This window comes from Chamaea fasciata, unplaced genomic scaffold (genome assembly GCF_029207755.1).
Source record: "Chamaea fasciata isolate MVZ Bird 193981 ecotype frontalis unplaced genomic scaffold, bChaFas1.0.hap1 SCAF_38, whole genome shotgun sequence".
In the NCBI taxonomy this organism is placed as follows: domain Eukaryota; kingdom Metazoa; phylum Chordata; class Aves; order Passeriformes; family Sylviidae; genus Chamaea; species Chamaea fasciata.
The window spans coordinates 1,424,149-1,449,485 of record NW_027094123.1 but is presented as its reverse complement, the minus strand read 5'-3'; the positions used below and the strand labels follow the sequence as shown (position 1 = coordinate 1,449,485).

Below are 25,337 nucleotides of genomic sequence, written 5' to 3'. Positions count from 1 at the left end.
CTGTGCTGGCCTGCTTGTGCTGCAGAGCTGCCTGTCTTGTTGCAATTGTTGTTGTTGTTGTTGTTACCCAGCTGGCCACAAAGGGCTCAGAAGGCCAGACTGTACAGCCCCAGCAGGGCTGCCTTTTGTATCTCTTGGATGGTGGGATGTCTGCTTTCAAGTGAGCATCTTGCATTTTGTTTCCCTCAGGGCAAAGGGCGAGCATGGAAAATCCCCGAAGGAAATACATGGAAGAGGAAATTGTTGGCAGAGGGTGAGTCCAACCACAGTTACTTGTACGCAATCATGGGGCAACGATTTGCTGCTGGAATATCTGTCAAGGGTGAAGTCAGGCAAGCTGCAAACATATTCAGACACTGGGGTTAGTCTGCCCCATCTCTCAGTACCAGCCAGAATTTGGAAGTGTGGTCAGAAGGAATTGTCAAAGACACTTGGATTTCATTGCCAGAAACAGCAACCACCCCTTTTTGTAGCAGGCAGATAACTGTTTGAAGGAACATTTCTTCCCAAGAGTTTGCTGAAGGAAATAGTGTGATCAGGATGAAAACTGCCCAGTTTAGAAACTGAAATCCAAGATGAAAGAATCACCTGGCCTTTTGAGCTGAGGCACTAAACCCCAATGCTTCAGAAACAGGCTCAGTGCCCATGCACTGGAGAGGAAAATGCATCATCTGCCTTCTGGCAGAGCCCTCCTGCATGCTGCGGGTTGGAGGCATTTCCAGCAGACATCTCCTGTCTTGGCTGGCTTTCACTCCAAGGTCTAAATGGCTTCTCCTTTCTTTGCTGCTGTTTTGTTTCTAGGGCTTTTGGAGAGGTTTGCAGAGCCATCAACACAGCCACAGGACGACAGGTAAATGTCAAGAGCCCCCGCAGATTCTGCTGCTCTCCAGGGCTTTCCTCTCTCGTGTCAGCTGTGGCTGCAGCTGTGGCTAGAGCTGTGCTGCAAAGGCACAAGAAGCACAGACTGGTGCCAGCCTGCCAGCTGCATTTGGGACAGTCTTTGTCCTGCTCAGCTGCCAGAAGGAAGGCAAGGGGGGCAGCGGTTCCTTTCAGAGAAGGACGCTCTCCCTGGCTCTCAATTGCTCCAACAAAGGTGGTGCCTTGGAGCATCTCACTGCTCTCTGGGGCTACGGCTTCAGAGTCCTGAATTCCCATTTCTGGCTGCCAGCAAATACATCTGAATGTTCCTGGCAGTTCCTTAGCCACCTGCAGTGCTGCACTTGGGAACTGCACGTAGGGAGAGATCTGCAAGGCGTCCCTGAAAGCCCCAAGCCCTGCCTAGAGCCCAAGATGTATCCACAGAGTACCAAGGCACGCATTTCTTCCTCTGAAGTACGGACAGAGAAACAGAGAGTGTGCTCAGAGCTTTGGGGATGAGAGTTGACACACCATTGCTAACAGGTGGACAAGGCAAAATGTGGTCAGTGGCCACGTGTCCTGGAACTGGCCCCCAAAGGAGCAGAGAAATGAGCTGTAGGAATGTCAGTTCCTAATTACTCCTTTGTCTAATCGCAAGGCACTTTGGCAGAGCTCACCTGTGTCATTGCAAAATCACTCGCTCCATGTGTGTTTTGGTCTCCTTCCACCTGCTTCTAAAGTTACTGATTTTCTGTGTCATTCTAGGTGGCCATCAAGAAAATCAATCTTCAAGGACTGAATAGGAATCAACAAACGCTAAATGAAATCATGATCATGAAGAAGAATAAGGGTCCCCATATTGTGGATTATTTAGACAGGTGAGTGGTCATGGTCTCTTCCCATGAAGGTTTGTTTACATAGTTAAAGCATGCGAGGTTAAAAACCCACTTTGGACACTGGCAGAAAATAGAGCTGTTAATAATCAGTTAATTATTATTTCTCTACTCATCTCCAGTGGATGGGAAGAGAGTGTATTTTGCCTGCATGTGTCTTCCCTGGCTTTCAAACACTGAGTTGGAACATTGGCCAAAAACCTGAATCAACCCTCCCATACTAAGTCAATACCCTGTAAGCTCACTGCCTCCATGTTGTCTCAAGATTGATTTTTTCAAGTTTCTTCAATGCTGATGAAGCATGCTAGGGAGGATTTCCCTTGGATTGTTGCCTCTTTTCCAGGGCTGGCCATGCCAGGAACACTAGGTGTTCCTTTCCAGAAATACCATGCGGGACAGGTTTTTCATCTTGGCTGATACTAAACTGTACTTTTTGCTTGCTGGCCATCTAAAATATCTCCTTTTTCACAGATGTGCTGTTCTCCTTGAGACTGCACAGACTGCAAACAATGCACAGCCTGGAGGGAATGTCTATTCCTTGAATTCTGTCTATGTCACAAAGGGACCCGGAAACAAGAATCAAGCAAAGAAACCAATGTATGCATGTTCATCTGCATGGCCTTGTTCCCTTCTTTCAGCTACCTTGTGCTCAACGAACTCTGGCTGGTGATGGAGTACATGGATGGAGGCTCTCTGAAGGATGTCATCGCTGAGGTTCGCCTATGTGAACACCACGTTGCAACCATCAGTCGAGAGGTGAGGGATCCCATCGGTGCGTCCCAGGGCTTGGGCAGTATTGTCTGGGAAAGGGGCTCAGGACAGGAGCGATTCCGTGAGCCAGGCTTTGTTTCTGTGTCGCTGGTATGCTCTGGGCAAGCAAAAGCATCTCAAGCGAACTGCCTGCCAGTGCCCTTACACTCACTGGACTCTGTTCTTGTCCTCTTCTCTCCTGCTGTTGCATTCTCACTCTGGCTCTTGTATTTGCTCTTCTCCATCTTGCCTCTCTAAACTTTGGCCTGTCTGCGCTGCATTCCTTGCCTGTAAAAGCAAAGGTGGGGGTGGCACTGTTTGAAAGCAGCAGCAAAGAAGAAAGAGAGACTCATTTCTCTGAGTCCTCAGCTGGAAAGGTTAGCAGTGCAGCCAGAATGCTCTGTACTTCTGAGCACATCCACTGCAGCAGCAGTCATCCTGGCTGGTTTCCAGGGCAGAGTCTACACCAGCAGTTGCTGTTGCTCTTTGACAAGCTGACATGCCTTTCTTTAGAAAGGTGCTGCTCTGCCTGTGTTGGAGCAGCGAGCTCTTGCCCTCAATGGCACTGTCTTCTGCCATTACTCCCCATTCCCCTGCAGAGGGAATCTTGGAGAGCTCTTTCCTTTCTTGTGTGATAAAGTCACATCACTGATTTTTGCCCTCCTGTTTCTGGTTTCTCTCTCAGTGCCTGCAAGGACTGCATTTTCTCCATTCCAATCACGTGATACACCGAGATGTGAAGAGCCTCAACATTCTCCTCAAAACAGATGGCTCTGTCAAGCTGGGTCAGTATATTCTCGGGCAGGTGCAGCATTCCAGGGATATGTGGGCTGTGGGGCTGCTTTTGAGTGAGTGCCAGCCCCCCCCAAATGGTGCTGGTGGCAGTGCAGGGAGCCTGTTGTGAGCTGAGCACGCGGTGGCAACGTGCACAGACCTATGGCAAGGATCGAGCAGTGCACAGTGGCATTGCTCTGTGTGTGTTCCTTCCAGAGGGAGGGGGCTACAGGTCTAAAGCTTCAGGGGAACAAAAGACACTGCTGGAGGCCGTGTAAAAAATGTGGGGATTTTTGAAGCAGCCAATGCCATATTTCCTTGGCTAAAGTCCTGAGGAAACAGAGCAGGGACAGTTGTCCAGGAGATTCAGTAGCACATTCTCCAACTTCAACTGGGCAATTCTTTTCCTTGCTTTCCTAATTGCACAGGATTCAAATAAAAACCTTCTTTTGCTTTCTCCCCAGCTGATTTTGGCCTCTCTGCTCAACTCACCCCTGAGCAGAGTAGACGGAGATCGGTGACCGGGACTGCTTGGTGGATGGCGCCTGAAATTGCAAAAGCTGAGTCCTATGGCCCCAAAGCAGACATATGGTCTTTTGGAATTGTGGGCATTGAAATGGTAGAAGGAAAACCTCCTTACTGGAATAAAGGTCCTCTCGTGGTAAGGTGTAAATACTCTCTGATCCCGCTGTCATTCTCCCCCATCCCACGTTCTGTGTGCCATTGGACAAAATCCCATTGCCATCTGCTGGAACTACTTCCACCACGGTCCCTTTCTGAAAATGTCCCTGCAGCACATCAGCATCTGCTGGGGTTTTGGTTGCATCCGTGGGGGAACTCAAGCCTTAGCCCAGGCAAACAATCTCCCTTCTCAGGCAACATTTGGCTTTGGCTTAGAAGTCCTTCCAGCTCTTTTGGCCGTGTAGATGGCCCTACTAACAGGAAACAAGCATCTTAGAGCTGCTGTTATCTTTCCTGAAATGAAGGAAAGAAACCCAAACCCAACAAAGTTTCTAAAACAGTGGTTTGGAGAGAAGTGTACCCCCATTCTTCTCACAGGGAAACTTGCCTTAACTGAGGGATTTCCTTTCTTTACTTTTAATTCCCATTTTTTTCAAGAACCAAGGAAAAAGCTTGATGACTTTTATAGCAGCTGTGCTTAAGGGACCAACAAGTGCTGCAGAGATGCTTTTCATGTCATACTCCTTGGAAATACTAGAGTGAGTTAGTAGAGCAAAGTCCCTCTTCCAACTAGCCTGTCAAGCTGGTCAGGTGAATCCTCGGAGAAGCAAAGGTGCTTTTGCTGATGTAGTTTCCACTAAGGAGGTCAGTCAATGAAATCAGCTGCCAGGGCAAGATCTGCTGGATGCTGGAAAAGCTGTGACTGCATCAGGCTTTGGGTTTTTTGTTGGTCCAGGAAAGTCATCTCTGCCTCTGTGCCACGGCAGAAACAGCCACTGCAGAGTGCAGCTGAAACGGTGGGATCTGGGAGAGCAGTTCCAGATGTGAAAGAAGCAGCTGAGAGACTCGTCTTTCCTTTTTCTCCAGGCTCGATTCCTGATAGCCATCAAAAGGATCCCAGAGCTGCGGCAGCCCAGGCTCCTCTCCCCTTTGCTGCGTGACTTCCTGAGCTGCTGCCTGCAGAGAGACGAGGAGCGGCGCTGGTCTGCCAAGGAGCTGCTGCAGGTAAAATGCCAAGGGGCTGCAGGGGAAACAGTGTCCCAGGGACGGGCTCCTCCTGCACTGAAGTGCCAGGCATCAGATGAGCCTCGTCCTCCTCACCTCCACTCTTGGTGCTGTCCAAATGAGAACAGCCAGGAATCCTAGACTGGGCTGGGCTGGCAGGGACCTGTAAGGGTCATCTGGTCCAAGTGCCCTGCAATGAGCAGGGGCGTCTTTAAAGAGATCAGGATGCTCAGACCTGAAATATTTCCAGGCCTGGGGCATTTAGCAGCTCTTGCAGTAAGCTGTGCCACTGTTGTCCCACTGTTGCTCCTTAGACCTACTCTGACTCAATCCCCTTTTCATTGAAAAAAAGATTACCCTGCCTTTGGGGCTCTTAGCTTGAAAAGTAATGGTTCATTCTTGTTTTTTGTTTTCCTTTGTGCAGCATCCATTTGTAACATCGGCCAAGCCTACATCCAGCCTGGTGCCACTCATCCTTGCATTTAAGAAGTAGAAGGAGTTGACAGGAATGGACCAGTCACTTAAAAACTTTTTCTTCCATCACCAGCATCGTAGAGGATTGTAGAGCAGGATTGTAGCTAGGATTGTAGAGTAGGATTTTAGCCTAGGATTGTAGGGTAGTATTTTGGCCTAGGATTGTAAATAAAGTTTCTGAAACCTCAAGTCATTTTGAAGATTGTCCTCCTTCTGAGCCTGTGAGAATGCTCAACATTTCCTTCTGAACTGTCCATTTTTGCTTAGAGGTGGAAAGTGACATTGATGCCCTCTTTGGTACGGTTTGAAGGGGGAGTAGGCTCTTCTTTCGTCATGCTCTCCGGACCGCAGTGCCTTTGGAATATGGCCCAGGGGCTGGGTTTTACCCAGCTGTGGCACTTGTGTTTGAGGCAGAAAGGGCAGTGGCATTTGCAGGCAGAACCAAAGGACGAGTGGGGCAGCCCAAATACCCTGTGCAGATGCAGGCCTTGAGCTCTGACTCGAGAGCCTTTGGGTTGCTGCCACTTGCATTTGTATCCCTAAGTGCAATCTCTTTGTCTGGGGGAGAGTTTTGCCCAAGTGAGACAGCAGAAAGATCAGGGAGGCTGCTGGGAAAGGCGCAGAGCTGGTGCAGAGCTGTCAGCGGCTGCAGGGTGAGCCCAGGCCCCGCCTTGCCCAGGCTGGAGCCCCAGCAGAGCCCTGGCAGAGCCCGGAGCAGCCTGAGCCGGGGCAGAGGCAGCTGCAAGGAGGCCCTTGGAGCTGCAAGAGGCAGCAGCCCGGCCCTGGGTGCCTCTTGGGGGCCCCGGGCGAATCCTGCGCTCTCAGAGCCCAGCTGGCAGCCGGCTGCTCCCGAGGGGAAGCGTGGCCGTGCTGGGCACAGCACAGACCGGTGGCATCGGCCGTCCGGAGCGTGCACAGGAGCAGAGAAAGGCAAACCACAGCCGAGGGCTGCAGGCCTGGCTGAGGATTGCCACCCTTGTGCCGGCTGCCCTCTAACTCCTGGCCAAGGCGAGCAGTGTGTGCAGCGCTCTGGGCACAGGGGAGGGAGCCGGGCTGCTCCGCAGGCTCCGGCACAGGGCAGCCTCCTTCAGGCACGGCGCTTCTGCCGGGGGAAGCGAGGCCAGCGGCAGGCAGGGACAGCTTGTCAGGTCACATCTGCAGGAGTCGGGGCATCACACGGCTCTGGGAGGAAGCGCCTGCAGTGCTGGAGTTGTGCACTGAGCCAGAGCAAAGGGGTGAAATGCAGAGTGTTCTGCAGAAATATTCCGGGGCGCCAGGCCAGCCTGCTTTGAGCTCTCTGGCACACAGCAAGCACTGTGCAATGCAGCCCTGAGCTGCTGGGAGAGGGGTGTTAGAAAGGAGCCAACTCTTAGATGAAATTAAATGGGGAGACAAAGTCATCAAAGCCAAAGAGAACTGTTTCTTAGGAAGGATTCACCTGAGCTGGGTGTGTATCTCCCTCTCCCAAGAGCCAAACACACACACAACACACACACAGAAAATGCTGCTTTTTACTGCCTTTCCCAGCCCAGGGTGAACCATGTCCCCTTTCCCTTTGGCTGGGTAAAAGGAAACTTATATTCTGTCCCCACCGCCTCCTTTTCTGTCCCCTCCCCTCTTACCCTACTTCCCTTTTGGTCTGGTCTTCAAGTTGGCCCCTCTCCCAGCTCACAGCAACACCCAACGAATTAACTAGAACAAATCCAAACCCAAATCCTAACAACACCTAGAACCAACAGCTTTCCTTCTTTCTTCTAATAACCCTTCAGCTGAAGCAAAATATTACCTCCTATCTCACTGAGGGAATGGGGCTTGTGCTTGAGCAGTGAACTGATTTGGAAGGGAGTAGAAAGGTTTCAGTAGGCAATTTGTGTTTTCTTTCTGAATTGCTGAAGGAAAGACACAATGTGGCTTCAGTCAGCAAAAACATTTTCAAGGTGCATTGAGGAAATGCTTGTGAGCAATTCCCAGAGAAAGAAAGGGTTGAGAAAATGCTGAACTGCAACAAATCATGGATTCCCTTCCCATTAACAGTGTTGAACCCTCTATTCCCCCAGTGCAGTGATTGATGTGTGCAAGTGGCTTCTTTAGCCTTGAGAATAGAATAGTCCTCCTAAGAATGTAGCTGGAACGCATTCAAGGCAAAAAGAGTGGTTGCAGGAGGCTCTTGAGCATCGGAGGAGAATTGCAGGAATGGGATGTTCCCCAAATGACCACCAGAGACTCTCAAGAGAGCCCTACTCTCCTGTCAGTAACTTCTGAGAAGTGATTTAAATATGTCAACTAATTTGAGGGAATGCTTAACCTGTGAGTTTCAGCAAAGTAATGAGTAGGTCTTGTTTCCATGGTTACAAATGAGTAGGTGGGATTTCTGGCTGAGCACGTGTTAGGAAAGTGATTCCCCACGCACCCAGCACTGAAATAAAGTCATGCCTCCTTTCTCACACCGAGCTGGCACCAGGGATCGGAGCCCTTCTTGGTAACTTTGATTTTAGTCGCTTCTATTGAAAGGTGAAAATGAAACCGTTTCCAGCTGTTCCCCTCGGGTTTACATTTCTGGGGGCCAAAGCTCTGTGCTGCAGGTGGCCCGGGTGTGTGCAGAGCAATGCAGCCTCCACAAAGCCCTTGGTTTCCCCACAAGTCATCATGATTTGTTGCCAGGTGTGCCCAGCTGTGGCAGGAGAAAGAGCCCGCAGTGCAGTGGGCGCCGTGCCCTGCCCAGCCAGGGCTCTCTGGCACAGAGGAGCAGCAGCAGCACCTTTCAACCCACTCCTGCCCTGGCCTCACCTGGGACACAGAAGCCTCTGGAAATCAGCACCACCTGGCCCCTTCCCAGCCTGGAGCAGCTCCTGCTGGTGGGCACATCCTGCACTTCTACTGCGTCCGAACAGGAATCAAGGCACAGGGGGAGACGGACATACAGAGAAGCCCTGGGCTAGTGCAATAAATGGGCAAATGCATGGGGGAATGTGTTAGGAATCATTTCAGCTGTCATGCCAATACTGCCTTCGCTCCTTTTCTCCCTTCACGTTTCCTGTTCTTTTCCCTCTCACATTTCCACCCCTTCCCCCTCTCGAGTCTCACAGTTTTCCTGTCATGTTTGCCTCCCAAGTTTTACTCATTTTCCCCACCCTTTTCAGCTCCCTCTCCTCACACTTTACCTCTCACATTTCCCCAACTTCCCGCTTTTTCCTGCTTTTTTGTTCTCGCATGATTCTCACAATTTTCCCCTCACTTACCCTGCCCTTTTCTCCCTTCATGCTTTTCTCCTTTCCTCAGTCATTTTTCTCCAAGTTGTCTCCTCATGTTTCTCACTTTTGCCCTCGTGTTTCCCAGCGTTTCCCTCTCCCATTTCTCCCACTTTTCCCCTCACATTTATCGTTCTTTCCCCCTCCTGTTCCTAATACTTTTCTTGTGCATTTTGTGCCCTTTTTTCACTCTTGTTTCCTGCCACTTTTCCCATCAAACGTCCCACCCTTTTTTTCCCTTCATGTTTTCTGCCTTTTTCTGCCCTCTGCACTGTCCCAGGCAGCTGCTGCCATGTGGGCACAAGCTCTGCTGCCCAGGAGGGTCCCGTAGTGCAGGGGTTCGCAAATTTTTTTTAATTTTGTTTGGTTTAGGTTGGTTTTTTTTTTTCCCTGTTAATTGCCCCTAGGGCCCCCTGAGGGAGATTTTCTTTGCTAAGGAAGCCTGAGGCACATAACTCTGTCAAGCTCTGTTTGCATCTCTGCCTCCTAAAAGGGTTACTCAGGTTGTTTTCATTGCTTTGGACACACACCTGCACACAAGATACTACCTCCAAAAAGCTGGAGCAACTTTCTTCCCCAAGCACAAAAAAAATTTAAATATCAAAGAAAGACACTTTTCCTGAAAGAATATACCATTGTTAGACGGCAGCCGAGATCCTACTACCAGCAATGACTGGCAAATGCACAAGGTACAGACATGACTCTGCTCTCCTCCAAAACCTACAATTTTACTCGTTCTGGCTTGTTCATTTGGCACTTTGTTCTCAGCTCAAACTCTACCTGTGCCACATGCTCAAGTTGTCTTTCCTCCCCCCTGCAGTTTTTCCTCACAGCCCTAATCACAGCTGACCTCTTGTAGATTGACTACTTATCAACACTCACGAAATTCCTACTCAGTCATTCTGCAGAGCTGAGATGCCCTGGTCAGTGTCCCTGCCCGTGCACAAACTGCAGGAAGAACAAGAGCTGAACTGATATTGCTTCTCTTAAAAGCATATCTAGGGAAAACACAGGCTTCCAATCCATTAAATGAACATACAAATGAGACAAAACAGACTAATGAGATCAGGCAATAAAATTTTCATAAGAATAGAACATTTTGACTAAATTTCCTGTGCTAATTAAGGTTACATTCTGAGCTTATAAGACATACCCATTTGATAGTAAATTAATTGCTTGAGCAATGTGAATATTTTACATGTACTCTACAGTAGGTGTCCAAGATGCACACTTTAAAGTCAGCAGTGACTTTTGACAACTGTAAGCTTAAAGAACTGACTGCCTCTGTTCTATCTCTAAATTTCTCATCTCAACTTTCCTCCCACTGCTGCCCCTTTTTGAGTTCCTCATTTTCCAGGTAAGGGGGACTATCCCAGGGGAGAGACACACAAGCACGGGTCTGATACTCATCCAAGAATGTTTCCATGGTTCTAACAGTTACTCAGATTATTACAGATTGACAACTGTTGGAAACAAATATGAGTGAAAATGCAATTTTGTGCCATCAAACCAAACAAGGACAGGCTTCTTATGTCTCTACTTGCACTTGACCAGAAATAAAGCTTCCCTTTGCTTATTTCTGCTGCCCTCTGTGCATGCAGCTTCTGAAATTCAGGCAATTTCTGCCTCTGGCAACAAGAATAAACTTGCACAATTACTCAGGGCTGTGTCTCCCCATAGGAGGCAGTTTGATGCAATTTGTCAAAAGCCAAAAGAGTGCTTTAATGGACAATTTACTTCAAATGACTGCAGCTGTTGCCTAATAAAGGATCAGAGACAAAAGATTAAAAATGGTTCTACCCATGCCAATATAATTCTCAATGATCAATGAATAAAACACACCCTTTTCTATCTCCCCTTTTCAGTCAAAAGCAATAAAAGTAATGAATCATTCTCTTTCTGTAGTTTGCTACACGTGATGTTCAATCAAAGCACTTGGGGAAATTTCAGTAGGTATTGTTAACAAAGTACACATACGCATTTTGAGCTTATTGCTTTGTCTTGAAAAGTAAAGCCAGATACTCCCTCTTCTGTCAGAGCTCAAAAAAGTCACTGAAAACTTCTCTGAAACTCCACATATCAAAAAAAGCTCTAAAAAAAAAAAAGCCACCAGAACCTCCACACCCTGATCTGGTCCCAGGAGAGCTTGTGCTCCCACACTGCAAGAGTCTCATGTTCTTACATATGAAGCTCATACTTCACTATCAGACAATATTACAAGCACAGTTGGAGCATAGAGAATGAATAATATTAAGTGTTCAACATGAACTTAATGGAAAGACAGCTCATTATTCATTTTGAAGGCCTTTCTTTGCCTCTACATCTTTCTTTGTTGAAATGATGAGAATCAAAATATTACTCAACAGCAAACACAGGGAAGTTAGGACAGCAGCATCTCATTAGACCACAGGGAATATTTGGTATTTCAAGGGAGTGAAGGAAGAAAATACAGATAAACACGAGACAGAGCTAACCACAGCATTTGAATGTTACCCCAAGAGCTCCTCCAGGCAACCCCATCCTTCAGTCACCCAATTTGAATTACCCCTTGAGCTACTCGGGCATATTCATCTACAAACTAAGAACAGAGCTCGCATCAGGGTGATATTATTCCTTTTCAAGGTTCCAAGTACAGTTTTCAGTATTTCTACTCCTGGGAAGCACTTATGCACTGGAGCAGCCCCACTGCTGATGTTTATTCTTTCCCAGGACTGGCAAGCCTTTGAGCTCGAGCTCCTTGGTAGTACCAAAACATTCAATTCCCTTCAATTTTGTCTTCACCTAATCCAGTACCTGCCTAGCATTTAACAGAGAGAATACTTCCATATCATCATTTACTGCATGTAGAGATGAGTTAGGCACATAATTAATTTTCACTTTTACCCATGAATTTATTTCCAGATGTTCCCAATATTGCTGTGCAGCAGGCAGGATGCACATGGCAGTGTGCCAAAAAATACATGAGCTGTGAGACTAGAATGTAATTTTTGTTGACTAATGTCACTTTTCCATCAAACTCAAGGAGTTCCAGTGGGCTTGTGAATTAATTTGAAGAACAGGGTTGGGTTTTTCTCATTATGCTTATTACTGACTTCCCACCAGGACCGGCATCTTAAAATTCCAAAAACAACACACGGGGACCTGCTCAGAAGAAAAATTGCCTTCCAAATGCATCAAATCCAGAAAAACACTGCTCAGCTACATTTTATAAATCCCAATACAAAGTATAAAGATAAAATCTGGCTCCAGGCATACAGGAAGCCATTGCCCACATTAGCACCACCTCTGGCACTCCGCGCTCTGGCTATCTGTTCAAAGCACTGGATTCAACTCCTCACGTTTGAGATGTTCATACAGTTACAAGAGGCCAGCTAACACTGCTGTTTTAAGTGAAAAGTGCCAGTCAATATGTAATAAATGCTAAATAAAAAGCCACGGTGAAGAAATCCTGTCTTGTCAGTCAGGAAGATTCTAAATGAAATAAAGGAGAATCTAACCAGCACCTGTGAAAGCGCGTTCGTCCTGTATTACACCGCATCTAGCTGTGTTACCTTACAGCCACCAACAAACATCAAATTTACACCAGGTAAGGACTTTTCTTTTAGGCTCATATTAACACAAACTTGTTGCTCTAAAAGCATTTCTGTACACATTTACACACAATATAAAATACCCTAAATGCACAATACTTAAAGGAACAAAGCATCAGGTGACAAGCACTCTTTCACTATCACTCACACTTACAGAGGAGCCCTTTACTGCCTATTCCACATGGAAAGCATTTGTTCCAAACTATTAAGTCACGAGTTGCCTCCAAGGAAAATCTGATATACCAGAGTATTTTCCCCTTTAATCTTCCACCAAAGGTAAAGCACACCAAATTAATTTGTCAGAAAGCAGAGCAGTCAGGACCACCTGCACCCCCCTAAAGATCCAGGAAGGAATCACTAACAGAATCTCTTGCTAACAGGAGAAAAAGAAAAATACATTTCCTGTATTTCATAAGCACAGAAACTTTGCTAGACCAATGGACGCCCATATTTCAGCCTAATGAGGCAACTCTTACTTCTTCAGCATTATATTTTCATGTACGATAGTTGAGAAAAATACTCAAATGTCACCATTTACATTACACAACTGAAAGATTCACTTGGACCTAGGCATTCAAATTAAGATGGAGTACAACATGGAACTATTACCTGAATTATGTTCAAAGCCCTGGAGAGACACGTCTGACCCCTCATTTCTCAGAGTAGACATGTACAAGTATTTAAACACACACGCTCAGCCCCCACACGGTTATTCTAAAAAAATATTACGTACTTTTACTACCAAACAAACTCCAAGTTACTCTTTCATCCTGTCACGAGAATCACATACAAAGTTTTCTATATCAGATTGTCTCTGACTAGCTAAACCATATGCTTATTTGCGCTATTGACACCTTTAACAGAACTGTTTAATAGCTATTTAATAGCTGTTTAACTGTTTAATAGGTAAACCCAAACAACTTTGGTAGACTGATCAAATAATTGATCCAAGTTCATTAATGACAGGGTAGGAAACACGGAGGTTTTCTTCGAATGATAAATCACTGTGTAACTTTTTCTTAAACTTATCTGGCAGAACAAACGGCTACAAATTAAGTCAAAACCATATGGTAGAGGCTAAAGCAGAGAGCACGAGTTGAATTTTATTATACAGAACCATATGCTGCACTTAACGTCTGTGATGACTTTGCCTTTCGCCACAGACGATGCCTATAAATCAGCACTGCAGATGTGAGAACTCCACTAAACTCTACAACTGAATGATCTTGAACACACAGATTCAGTATTTTCCTTTATCACATTGTCTCAAAGGGTTACTTGTGTTATGGATCACTTTTGCCCTGTTGCAGAGTGCCATTTCTAGCACAGCCAGCTCTTCGAGCAGCACTCCAGCAATACTTAAAGGATAACTGAATAACCCATTCCAAGACCAGGGCTCCTTAGAGTTCTCCACATAGATACTCTAAATAGCAGAACACTGGGCAGAACTTTCCACAGAATCGTTTCTGAACCTAAGGAGCTGAAATTGTGAGTGCAACTTGCACATCTGCAAGATTGGGACTCAATGCTCTGCTCCAAGGCAGCTCACTTCTGCAGCTCATGCCGAGCTTGGTATTCCACATACTAAAAAACCAACATCCAACATCCTAGAATGAAATTGCTTTGATGTCAGGTAACCAGGTGAACCCTAAACAAAAAAGGAACTTGACCACAGCAGCCTGACACAACTTTAAGCAGTGGCTGCACAATAGGAGCAAAAATAAGCCAAATATGTGAAAGGCACATACTGAGTCGAGAGGTTGATCTTCTGCTGTCTGTTAGACCACTTATCTCCAGTTCGGACATTTCTCGCTTTCCACACAGAGATTATGACATTAGAACAACACTAACATTACTGAGCAACACACAATCCCTTCAAATGGCATTTCAGTTTTGAGAACTAAGAACACTAAGCAGAAACAGCAATACAGTACACCTGACTGCTCAAATTGGTAACTTCTGGTGAACTAAAGGGAAGATGCTTTCAGAGAAGTAGTTTAGCAATCCCTATTTTAAGAGTATTTAAAAATACACTGCGTTTTCATTGCCAGTGCCACAGGGCACATCACATGGAAGATGTTTCAGAAAACTGCTCACCGCAAAGGTCACACCTCAAGGTAAAGCACTTGCACTAGTAATGAAAAAGGCACTTTTCAAAAGGAAAAAGTGAAGGTTATTTCCTTGTTCCCACTGACCACAAACCCTCTTTTTTTAGGCCAGAATAACTTACACTTTTTTCTTCACTTGGCCACTTTTCACCACCACCTGGTATTGGGGCTTTTCCCCAAAACCAGCTAATTTTATTTAGCTAAAGTCAGCTCCTGCTACTAATAACATACAAGTCAAAACCCCCACTGATTTTTGGTGAGATCAAAGGGATCAATAACTTCTGATCTCAGCTTGCCTACTGTTTCCTATTTCTTTCCCTTAAGTGTAGATTTTTCATGAGTTTGAGGCACTGCTACAGACAGCGCCACGCTGTTTCCTTAGTACATTTTATCCAGACAGTACTTGAAAAATACCATTACAAATAATGCCCAAGTACCATTTTAAGAAGAAAATGGGACTACCCTGAGCAAATTATCTTCCTCCTTCTAAATTTGATTCCATAATCTCATCTTAATTAAAATAAAACACAATATTTATCCAGAAAACATCTTTAGAAAAACATTTATACAAAGAAGGGAATTCATATATTTCAGGGTTCTGCTCCTGGCTAAACAATTAATAACCCAAATACTGACTTCAATATCTAATTGGATAACAAGACACAACCAAACACAGTGAGGAGGGTGTGCCTGTTCACCTTTCTGGCCTCTTCAAAACACTGTCAAATCTGCAAAAACATCAGCAAGGGAGAGAGAAGAATGAAAACTTTAAACTTTGCAATTCCTGTTTTTCCTGACTGTGCACCTGAAGCTCTGTTATGAGTTCTTTAGAAGCACAGTAACCAAAACCATTCGCCATTTGGGATTCTCAGTGCCTAATTGTTCCAGCCAGAGAGGATTAACACAGTTCAAGGCACCTGACAACTTAATGCTTCCCAGATACTACAAAGACTAAAATCACCATTACTGGAAAACAAACAGACAAACAAAATAAAATCCACATTTAACCCCCTGGAACCTTCCCACAACTCCCAATACACTTTTAATAAAACTGTGCCCCATGAGCCAACATCCAACTTTCACACAAGTCACCGAGTGAGCAGCAGCAGCAGTAATCACTGCATTTTATAGTTATGTTCGTAGAGGCACAATTTTGTGGGAGAATTCATTATTTTGTTTTTGTCTGTCATTTGGGATAGTAATTGTTCTCCAAAGAACTCACCCACAACCAAACCTCCACCAGTGTCAATGAATGAACAGATCATGGCCCAATATGAAGGGTAGTAGCAAAGCCATCTGTAAAGAACAGCTGTATTTGCTCCCTGCAAGAAAGCAGAGAAGCAGACGAGCATGGTGGCTTGTGGAGTGCCCTACTTAACAATATCTTATACCCCAAGCTTGTATTTCAAGCAGGAGAGGCCTGAAAACTCACCCTGCCCTGCTATCAGGCAGAAGATCAGAAAACACCAGGAATCTTACTCCTGCCCTCCCTGCAGGACCTGTGTGCTGCCAGCCTGAACCCCAAATTCTCCTCGGTGCACTGAGCAGCTGGAGCCAGTATAAGCAGTGACCCACAGCCACAGCCCAGGCCAGATCACCCTGGAGAAACTCCACTCACCCAGCTGCATTTTTCAAAGGAGATTTCTTCTACAGAATAACTGAAAGAACAACTCAAACCCAACTAGCAATCTCTTCTCAGACATTTGCAGCATCCACCCACAGGAAACTGCTCTGCCACTTGGCTCTCTCCAGTTGCTATAAAAGCCAATTTATGCAGAATTGGAACTGAGACTGTCAATAAAAGCAACTACAGTTGCACAGGTCCAGATTATGAACTGTACCATCAACACCTGGGAAGTATTATACAGGGAATCCATCAGAACACAGTTATCTTTGTTTTAAAATATACATATTCTGTCTAGTAACACTACTAAAACTCCTTGCAGATATCCACCTCACGACCTGCACTTCCTCTCCTAAAGGAAGGCTCAGTCTGGGACGCATTCCTCTCTCTTCCAAGACACCACTTTAGAAAACTGCAGGATTCCAACCTAACCCTTCCTCCAACACAGGGGCTGGAAGAAAAGATTCAGAATTTCTGTCCACCCCCATAGGTTCAGCCATACAGCTATGGCAAAATGCATCTCTTCTCTGCAGTCTTCTCACGTAAGATTTGTTTCTTTAATAAACCTTTCCTCGCAGGAGCAGTCTTACATCAGTAGGAGATTTATAGTATTTTAAGTAAATCTATAAACCAAGGGTTTGTAGTTGCACATACAGCAGAGATTCCAGATGAGAGCAGAGCAGACCAAATGCGGCCAGACTGGTGTTTTAAAACTGAGGTCATTGACTGATTCCTGTGATCCACGATCCCAACACCAGGCCACACCTGGTGTTCTTGCCTCTAGAGAAAAGCACACAACCTATTATCTCTGCTGAGCTCATTTGGTACCATTTAATACGTATTTATCACACACTCACAAAATGGCAAGTGTGGTTGCATCACTACCACAAAATGCTCTTGGGGATTTACTCAATCATTGATGATTACAGAAATGGTAAGAAGAGAGGCCAAACAATAGGGGGAAAAGGTGGATTTGCCCTACACAGCATCCAAATTCTTAACAACAGGATGGACTTTGCCACTTATTGCTGATGCTAACTCACATAGAAGGAGTTAGAAGTTTGATCTGCAAGACAGTTCACACAAGGCCACAAAAGAAAACAAGCACTTTACATGTTGAATTTCACCCCTGTTTATGAGGTTTTCTCATGATATTTAACTTCAATTATCAAACACAAATTTTCAAACATACTGGTGAACATCCCTCAGTCCAGAGTCTGTGCCTATTTCTTGCTGTAAGTTAGATGAGCAAACAGATAAAATTGTATCAGTTCCTTTGAACCGACCAATTTCAATTCCATTGTGGTTACAGCATTTCAACGGCGAACAAAAAGCATGCACAGCTGAGTTTCAGAATATATAAATACTCACACAAAGCAACGTTTTCAACTCCAAGAGTGTTTAGTATGACACACTTAACTACCTCCAGTACCTAAGAGATCTGTATTGAAAAATCTGAGCTGTGTTACTAATTTTAAGTGGACACTCAAAAACCAAACCCAAACATGCCACATGTCCTGGCTCTGTTAGCACTGCATTGGCCATAAACACACAATAATTTTGATTCCAAATATTTCTCAGGGTTTCCTGGGTTTTTGTTGTTCCTACAAGTATCCCAGCTTGTTTTTACTCACTGTACCAGTCTCAGGTTGTAAACACAAGTGGGCTGTGACTCTCCCATGAGCAAGTTTTTTCATGTATTTGCAAAAATGACCGCACGAACGTGGTTACAGCTGCTCACATGCTCTACTGCCTACACACACTGAAATGCCAAACAATTAAGGAAGGCTCCAATGAATTCTCAAGATTTGGGATGTTTTTTAAGAGCTATTTCAAAAAATAACTAAAACCAGTATTTGTTGATGCATTTACTACCACGTCATTGTACTAGAGCCCGTTGAAGAGACAAATTTGAGGGTTTTTTTTAATGCCTTAAGAAAGTATCTTTACCGAACACAAGAATTGGTTTACACTAGCAAATCATCAGCCCAGGTCCTGCATTTCATCAGTGCTTGGACAGACAAAATGAATTTTGTACATCTATCTACCAAAGGATTGCTATTCTTGGCAGTTTATTATCCTGACTGGATCAATTAATTCCTTGCACTGGGGAAACAGGATGATGCACAGATAGATACAGAAGCTCAGAAAACCCTTAGAAATACCTAGTGACTGACCATGAGACTCTGGCTAACCTCAGCCCAAGCATTTTCTCAATATCTTCTGTACACTAATCTAGGGTGTCTTGGTTTAGGAAGACAGGTATTTGCTAGGTAAAATTACAATCAGAGGCTCTTTGGCAAAGATTTGGGAAATAGGAATAGCAGTTCTTTACTAGTATGTAATACAAAGCAAACAAACACAAAAAAAACCTCTCCTCCTCACCAAACAATTACATCATTAATGACAAACGACAACAGTACTAAGAACCTTGAGGGCTTTGTTTCACAAAACCCAGAGCAGTTTGGTTTCGGTGTTCCTGCAGGATCTTCAGAGCACCAAGCTGGAACAGTGGAAAAGTTCCGGGCTGGTAGCTGGGATGGCAGGGTGTCCCGGCAGGCAGGGGCAGGATGTCCCGGCAGCGCAGGGAGTGCAGGGTCACGCTGCAGCAAGAGGAGCAGCGCCGAAGCAGCTCGAAGGTGAGGCAGAAAAGCGGCGGCTGAGATCCTCGAGGAGCGGCCGACACGCGTCTTCCGAACGCCGGAAGCAGAAAAGCACGCAGCTGCCTCAAGCTGTGTCTTTTACCTGCGTTATCTCCCCCTTCCACTTTTTGTCCATCTCTTTGTTTCAGCCAAGCACTTTCAAGTATCCAACACTTGGTCCCCTTGGCAACTCGTGGGGAAAAAATTCCTCAGAGAAAGAAGGAACAAACTCAACCCTCAACATTATCCACCCCGAATTTTTTTCCCATACAAACATATTACATTGAGTTTTAACTAGTAAAAATACATATATATATATGCAAATATGGATGCAGCCACATTGTCATGGGTAGTTCACTCTAAAACAAGGTTCCCTTGAGGTATGCATCGGGTCTCTCTATCCTTTTGCATCACTCACCAGGTGCAACCTGGTCCCTGAGCGAAGACAACCCCACGGATGGGATTGTCTTTGCTGGAGGCAGGATTAATCCAAACAGTTTTTCTCAGCATACCTTTCATGTGTACTACTGGAACCTTATCTCTGTCTGTCTTCTGCAAGGGCTCAGATTGGGCAGGACCTGCTCGGTTGGTGGAACCTCGAGTGTTCACTAACCAGGTGGCCTTTGCTAAATTAGTATCTCAATTCTTAAAGGTTCCCCCACCCAGTGCTTTCAAGGTAGTTTTAAGCAGGCCATTGCACCGTTCAACTTTCCCGGCTGCTGGTGCATGATAAGGAATATGGTACACCTACTCAATGCCATGTTTTTTAGCCCAGGTGCTTATAAGACTATTCTTGAAATGAGTCCTATTGTCCGACTCGATTCTCTCAGGGGTGCTATGTCTCCACAGGACTTGTTTTTCCAGGCCCAGGATGGTGTTCCGGGCAGTAGCATGAGGCACAGGGTAGGTCTTCAACCATCCAGTGGTGGCTTCCACTATGGTTAGCACATAACGCTTGCCCTGGCGGGTTTGGGGAAGGGTGATGTAGTCAATTTGCCAGGCTTCTCCATATTTATATTTGGACCACCGCCCACCATACCATAAGGGCTTCACTCGCTTGGCTTGCTTGATTGCAGCACATGTCTCACAGTCATGGATAACCTGAGAAATACTGTCCATGGTTAAATCCACCCCTCGGTCTCGGGCCTACTTATAGGTGGCATCTCTGCCCTGATGACCCGAGGCATCATGGGCCCATCGGGCTAGGAACAACTCTCCCTTGTGTTGCCAATCTAAATCTATTTTTGACACTTCTATCTTGGCAGCCTGATCTACCTGCTTGTTGTTTTGGTGTTCTTCATTAGCCCGACTCTTGGGAACATGGGCATCTACATGGCGGACTTTCACAGGCAGCTTCTCTACACGAGTGGCAACGTCCTTCCATTCATCAGCAGCCCAGATTGGTTTTCCTCTACGCTGCCAGTTGGCCTTTTTCCACTTTTCTAGCCAGCCTTACAGAGCATTGGCTACCATCCACGAATCAGTGTAGAGGTAGAGCTTTGGCCACTTCTCTCTTTCAGCAATGTCAAGGGCTAATTGAACAGCTTTGAGTTTAGCAAGCTGACTTGATCCCCCGTCTCCTTCAGTGGCTTCTGCAACCTGTCGTGTGGGGCTCCATACGGCTGCTTTCCACTTACGGTTCATTTCCACGATGCGACAGGAACCATCAGTGAAAAGGGCGTAGTGTGTTTTTTCTGCTGGCAGTTGGTTGTATGGAGGAGCTTCTTCAGCTCGTGTCACTTGCTCCTTTTCGTCCGTGAAACCGAAGTTTTCTCTTTCCGGCCAGTTTGTAATTATCTCTAAAATCCCAGGGCGATTTGGGTTTCCAATACGGGCACGCTGTGTGATGAGGGCAGTCCATTTGCTCCATGTGGCATCGGTGGCATGGTGCGTGGAGGGAGCCTTTCCTTTAAACATCCACCCCAGCACTGGTAGTCGGGGTGCCAAGAGGAGTTGTGCTTCTGTGCTAATCACTTCTGAGGCGGCTTGAACTCCTTCATAGGCGGCCAAGATCTCCTTCTCTGTGGGAGTGTAGTTGGCTTCAGATTCTCTGTAACTTCGACTCTAGAATCTCAGTGGTCGGCCTCGGGTCTCCCCTGGCACCTTCTGCCAAAGGCTCCAGGACAAACCATTGTTCCCGGCTGCAGAATAAAGCACATTCTTCACATCTGGTCTCGTCCTGACTGGGCCAAGGGCTACTGCATGAGCAATCTCCTGCTTGATCTGGGCAAAGGCGTGTTGCTGTTCAGGGCCCCAGTGGAAATTGTTTTTCTTGCGGGTAACCAGGTAGAGAGGGCTCACGATCTGACTGTACTCAGGAATGTGCATCCTCCAAAAACTTATGGCTCCTAGGAAAGCTTGTGTTTCCTTTTTGCTGGTCGGTGGAGACATTGCTGTGATCTTATCAATGACCTCAGTGGGGATCTGCCGCCGTCCATCTTGCCACTTTACTCCTAGGAACTGGATCTCTCTGGCAGGTCCCTTGACTTTGCTCTTCTTGATGGCAAACCCGGCTTTCAGCAAAATCTGGATGATCTTCTCTCCTTTCTCGAATACTTCAGCTGCAGTCTTTCCCCACACAATGATGTCATCGATGTACTGTAGATGTTCCGGAGCCTCACCCTTCTCCAGTGCAGCCTGGATCAGCCCATGGCAGATGGTGGGGCTGTGTTTCCACTCTTGGGGCAGCTGGTTCCAGGTGTACTGCACGCCTTTCCAGGTGAAAGCAAACTGAGGCCTGCATTCTGCAGCCAGAGGAATGGAGAAAAATGCATTGGCAATGTCAATAGTGGCATACTACCTCGCTGCCTTGGACTCCAGCTCGTACTGAAGTTCCAGCATGTTCGGCACAGCAGCGCTCAGCGGTGGAGTCACTTCATTCAATGCACGATAGTCCACAGTCAGTCTCTATTCTCCATCAGACTTGCGCACAGGCCAGATGGGGCTGTTGAAGGGTGAGTGGGTTTTGCTGACCACCCCTTGGCTCTCCAGCTCACGGATCATCTTGTGGATGGGGATCACGGCGTCCCGATTTGTCCGATACTGCCGACGGTGCACTGTCGAGGTGGCAACAGGTACTTGTTGTTCTTCTACCTTCAGGAGTCCCACTGCAGATGGGTTCTCTGATAGTCCCGGCAAGGTGTTCAACTGCTTAATGTTCTCTGTCTCCACAGCAGCTATTCCAAAAGCCCATCTGAGTCCTTTAGGGTCTTTATAATATCCATTCCTGAGGAAGTCTATGCCCAGAATACATGGAGCCTCTGGGCCGGTCACAATCGGAAGTTTCTGCCACTCCTTCCCGGTCAGGCTCACCTCGGCTTCAACCAGAGTCAGTTCCTGTGATCCCCCCGTCACCCCGGCAATGGAAATCGGTTCTGCCCCCACATGTCTTGATGGCATTAGAGTACACTGCGACCTAGTATCTACTAAAGCTTCATATTTTTGTGGCTCTGATGTGCCAGGCTATCGAATCCACACAGTCCAAAAAACCCGATTTTCCCGTGCTTCTTCTTGGCTAGAGGCAGGGCCCCTCTAGCACTGGTTATTATTCTCTTTTTGGACATACATGGTAGAGGTTCCTTCGAGGGAATTTGACACAGCATTCCCACCTCCGTAATACCTGGCAGCTTGCTCATGGGAGGCTGAGGCTACCTTCATTCTAGTGGAACTTCTTCTGTTAGCGTTTCTCTCCTTGAGCTCACGTACCCGTGCTGCCAGGACAGAAGTAGGTTTCCCATGCCACGCTCCCATGTCCTCCCCATGGTCCTGCAGATAAAACCACAGGTCAGCTCGAGGGGTGTACCCTCTCTCTCTCGCTGGGGGATGTTGGGCTCTGATTCTGGGGCCTGTGACTCGCACCGGTGCTACATGGGAACTGTTCCTTCTCATCTTTTCTCTTATTTCCCTCATCTCCTCTTTGAGTTCTTTCACCACCGCAGAGACATGAGCCTGCATTGGGCCACTGATCATACTTTCATAATTTCTGAGCTTGTTGGCAACAGAACCCACTGTCTCTCGGTTATCCTCGGCATTAATTGTTGCGATGAATGTGGCGTATTGGGATGGTCCATGAGTTGCCAGATTCCACAACATGTGCCCTGTGCATTTAACCTTGTCGGGGTCATTATCATGCTGTCCGGTCCTCCCAAAAAGTACTTCCAATACTGCCACTTCTCTCAACTGTTGGATTCCTTCCTCAAGGGTCTTCCATCGCATTCTATTGTTGTGCTCTTGCATTCTGTCTCTGTGGACAAATCTCTCTCTCACACTCATTAGAAGTCGTTCCCAAAGGGGAAGGGGCCCTTGCTCTCTTACAAATACCTGATTTATACCTGAGTCCTGGGTCAAGGGTCCCAAATTCCTTGCTTCAGCACTATCCAGTTGCACACCTGTACCCATAAGGTCCCAGACTCGGAGTAGCTAGGCTGTATAAGCCTCACGTCCTCGTCGTGCAATATCTTTTTGCAGATTACGTAGACTTTCATATGTCAGGGACTCAGTGATGATCTCAACCTGTGGCTCTTCTGTGGATTGTGAGGACCTTCCTTTCTTACCCTTAATATCAGGATCTGACGATTTCACTTTACACTTCCTTGTTTCCACAGGGGCGACTGCTGCTGGCTGTGGCTGCCCTTGTGGTTCAGCTGGAACCTGGACAGTTGTAACATCTGTGGGTTCCACTGCTGCACCATCAGTCTCTGCCTTCTCGGAGCAGGGGGAGGGTTTTTCATGAGCTGGGGAAATGTACTCTTTCAGCATTTGGCCTATCTCTTTTACTAGAACCTCAACCCAATCCGGGTGGGTCCTTTCTGAGGCAGGCTGTGGGGCAGAGTCAGGCTCTGGGGTATCATCCCTATTCTGTGGGCTAGGTATCAGGGTGGTTATCCAGGTCAATCTTCCCTTATCTCTGAATGCTAAACAGAATACGCATATTAGCAGCACCAGCCATTGTATGATATCATTAGCATTCAGAGAGGATTTAAACCCTTCAAAAACTGGTGGGGCAGACCCAAAGAGATGGGTAAAGGGTTGGGAAAAAGAAACTTCCCCCGGTGTCATTTCCTCACAGTAGGTACCATTGTTAAAGTAACTCCAAAAACACACAGTTAGTGTACGATAGCCCTGAATCCATGTGCCTGCCTTCCAGAGGAAATTAAAAATCCATGAGTTCTTCACCTTATTAAGCCATAAAATAAACTGGATGACAGTCACAGTAGCCTTAGTTATAGGGCCCATGTTTAGATAAGGGCCTGCAAATGGAAGGAATACAGCCACAACCACATGCCACCCAAACCAGGCTAAGTTAGACCACATGATGCAGCCTAATGAGGTTTTTATATCCAACGCACACAAAAGAAAGTACTAGGTTAGTTAAGAACTGCTATTTCTCTTCCCTTTTCTTTTCTCAGTGCCCTCAAGCCCCACACTTGGGCGCCAAAATCTGTCTTGGTTTAGGAAGACAGGTATCTGCTAGGTAAAATTACAATCAGAGGCTCTTTGGCAAAGATTTGGGAAATAGGAATAGCAGTTCTTTACTAGTATGTAATACAAAGCAAACAAACACAAAAAAAAAACTCCCCCCCCCACCAAACAACTACAGCATTAATGACAAACGACAACAGTACCAAGAACCTTGAGGGCTTTGTTTCACAAAACCCAGAGCAGTTTGGTTTCGGTGTCCCTGCAGGATCTTCAGAGCACCAAGCTGGAACAGTGGAAAAGTTCCGGGCTGGTAGCTGGGATGGCAGGGTGTCCCGGCAGGCAGGGGCAGGATGTCCCGGCAGCGCAGGGAGTGCAGGGTCACGCTGCAGCAAGAGGAGCAGCGCCGAAGCAGCTCGAAGGTGAGGCAGAAAAGCGGCGGCTGAGATCCTCGAGGAGCGGCCGACACGCGTCTCCCGAACGCCGGAAGCAGAAAAGCACGCAGCTGCCTCAAGCTGTGTCTTTTACCTGCGTTATCTCCCCCTTCCACCTTTTGTCCATCTCTTTGTTTCAGCCAAGCACTCTCAAGTATCCAACACCTGGTCCCCTTGGCAACCCGTGGGGAAAAAATTCCTCAGAGAAAGAATAAACAAACCCAACCCCCAACATAGGGGAGCTATGAAACACAAGAAATCTCCCCTAACACAAATTACCACTCACCAGTGGCCAATATTACAGCCCTGACCTGATAAAAATATCCAGGAATCATCCGAATCAGATTTTTCTCCCTAGCCCATCCGCTGACAAAATTACACAAAACAAAGTGTTTAAATTGCCATTATGTACCAAGACAGATGAAGATGCACAAGATCCTGTATTTGGTAACTGAAGTTTCCTCATGCAGCAAGGGGAGGACAAACTGGGGGAAGCAATCTCTTTGTCCTAGCATGGACACAGAAGAAAACCATTTAGTCTGAGACTAAATTCATGTCATAATGAACTTCTACCTTTGTTTGTTCCCACCACTTTCAAAATATTCCTCTCTTAAAATAACAATCCTTTTGTTCAGGCTGCATTTTCACTTTCTGTGTTAAACACTTCCAAAATAACTTTGAATATCTGAGGAATTCAAGTTGTTGAAAACAGGGGCTGGGAGGAAAACAAATTAAACAGATTTGTTTAAGCCCAGTGTGCTTATATGAAAATCTTTCATTCGGCTTTCCACAGCTCCATCTGCATGGCGATCTCGGTAGACTCACGGACAGATTTAAA

At 46.3% G+C, this 25,337-nt stretch overlaps 1 long non-coding RNA gene across 1 annotated transcript; it reads left to right on the top strand.

Annotated features, from left to right (window-relative positions):
- The first annotated feature begins 1,665 nt into the window (after positions 1–1,665).
- Positions 1,666–3,219, top strand: LOC136303591 (uncharacterized). Its single transcript, XR_010724256.1, has 3 exons — positions 1,666–1,736; positions 2,390–2,507; positions 3,187–3,219. It is a non-coding gene; the product is annotated as an uncharacterized lncRNA (long non-coding RNA).
- The last annotated feature ends 22,118 nt before the right edge of the window (positions 3,220–25,337 follow it).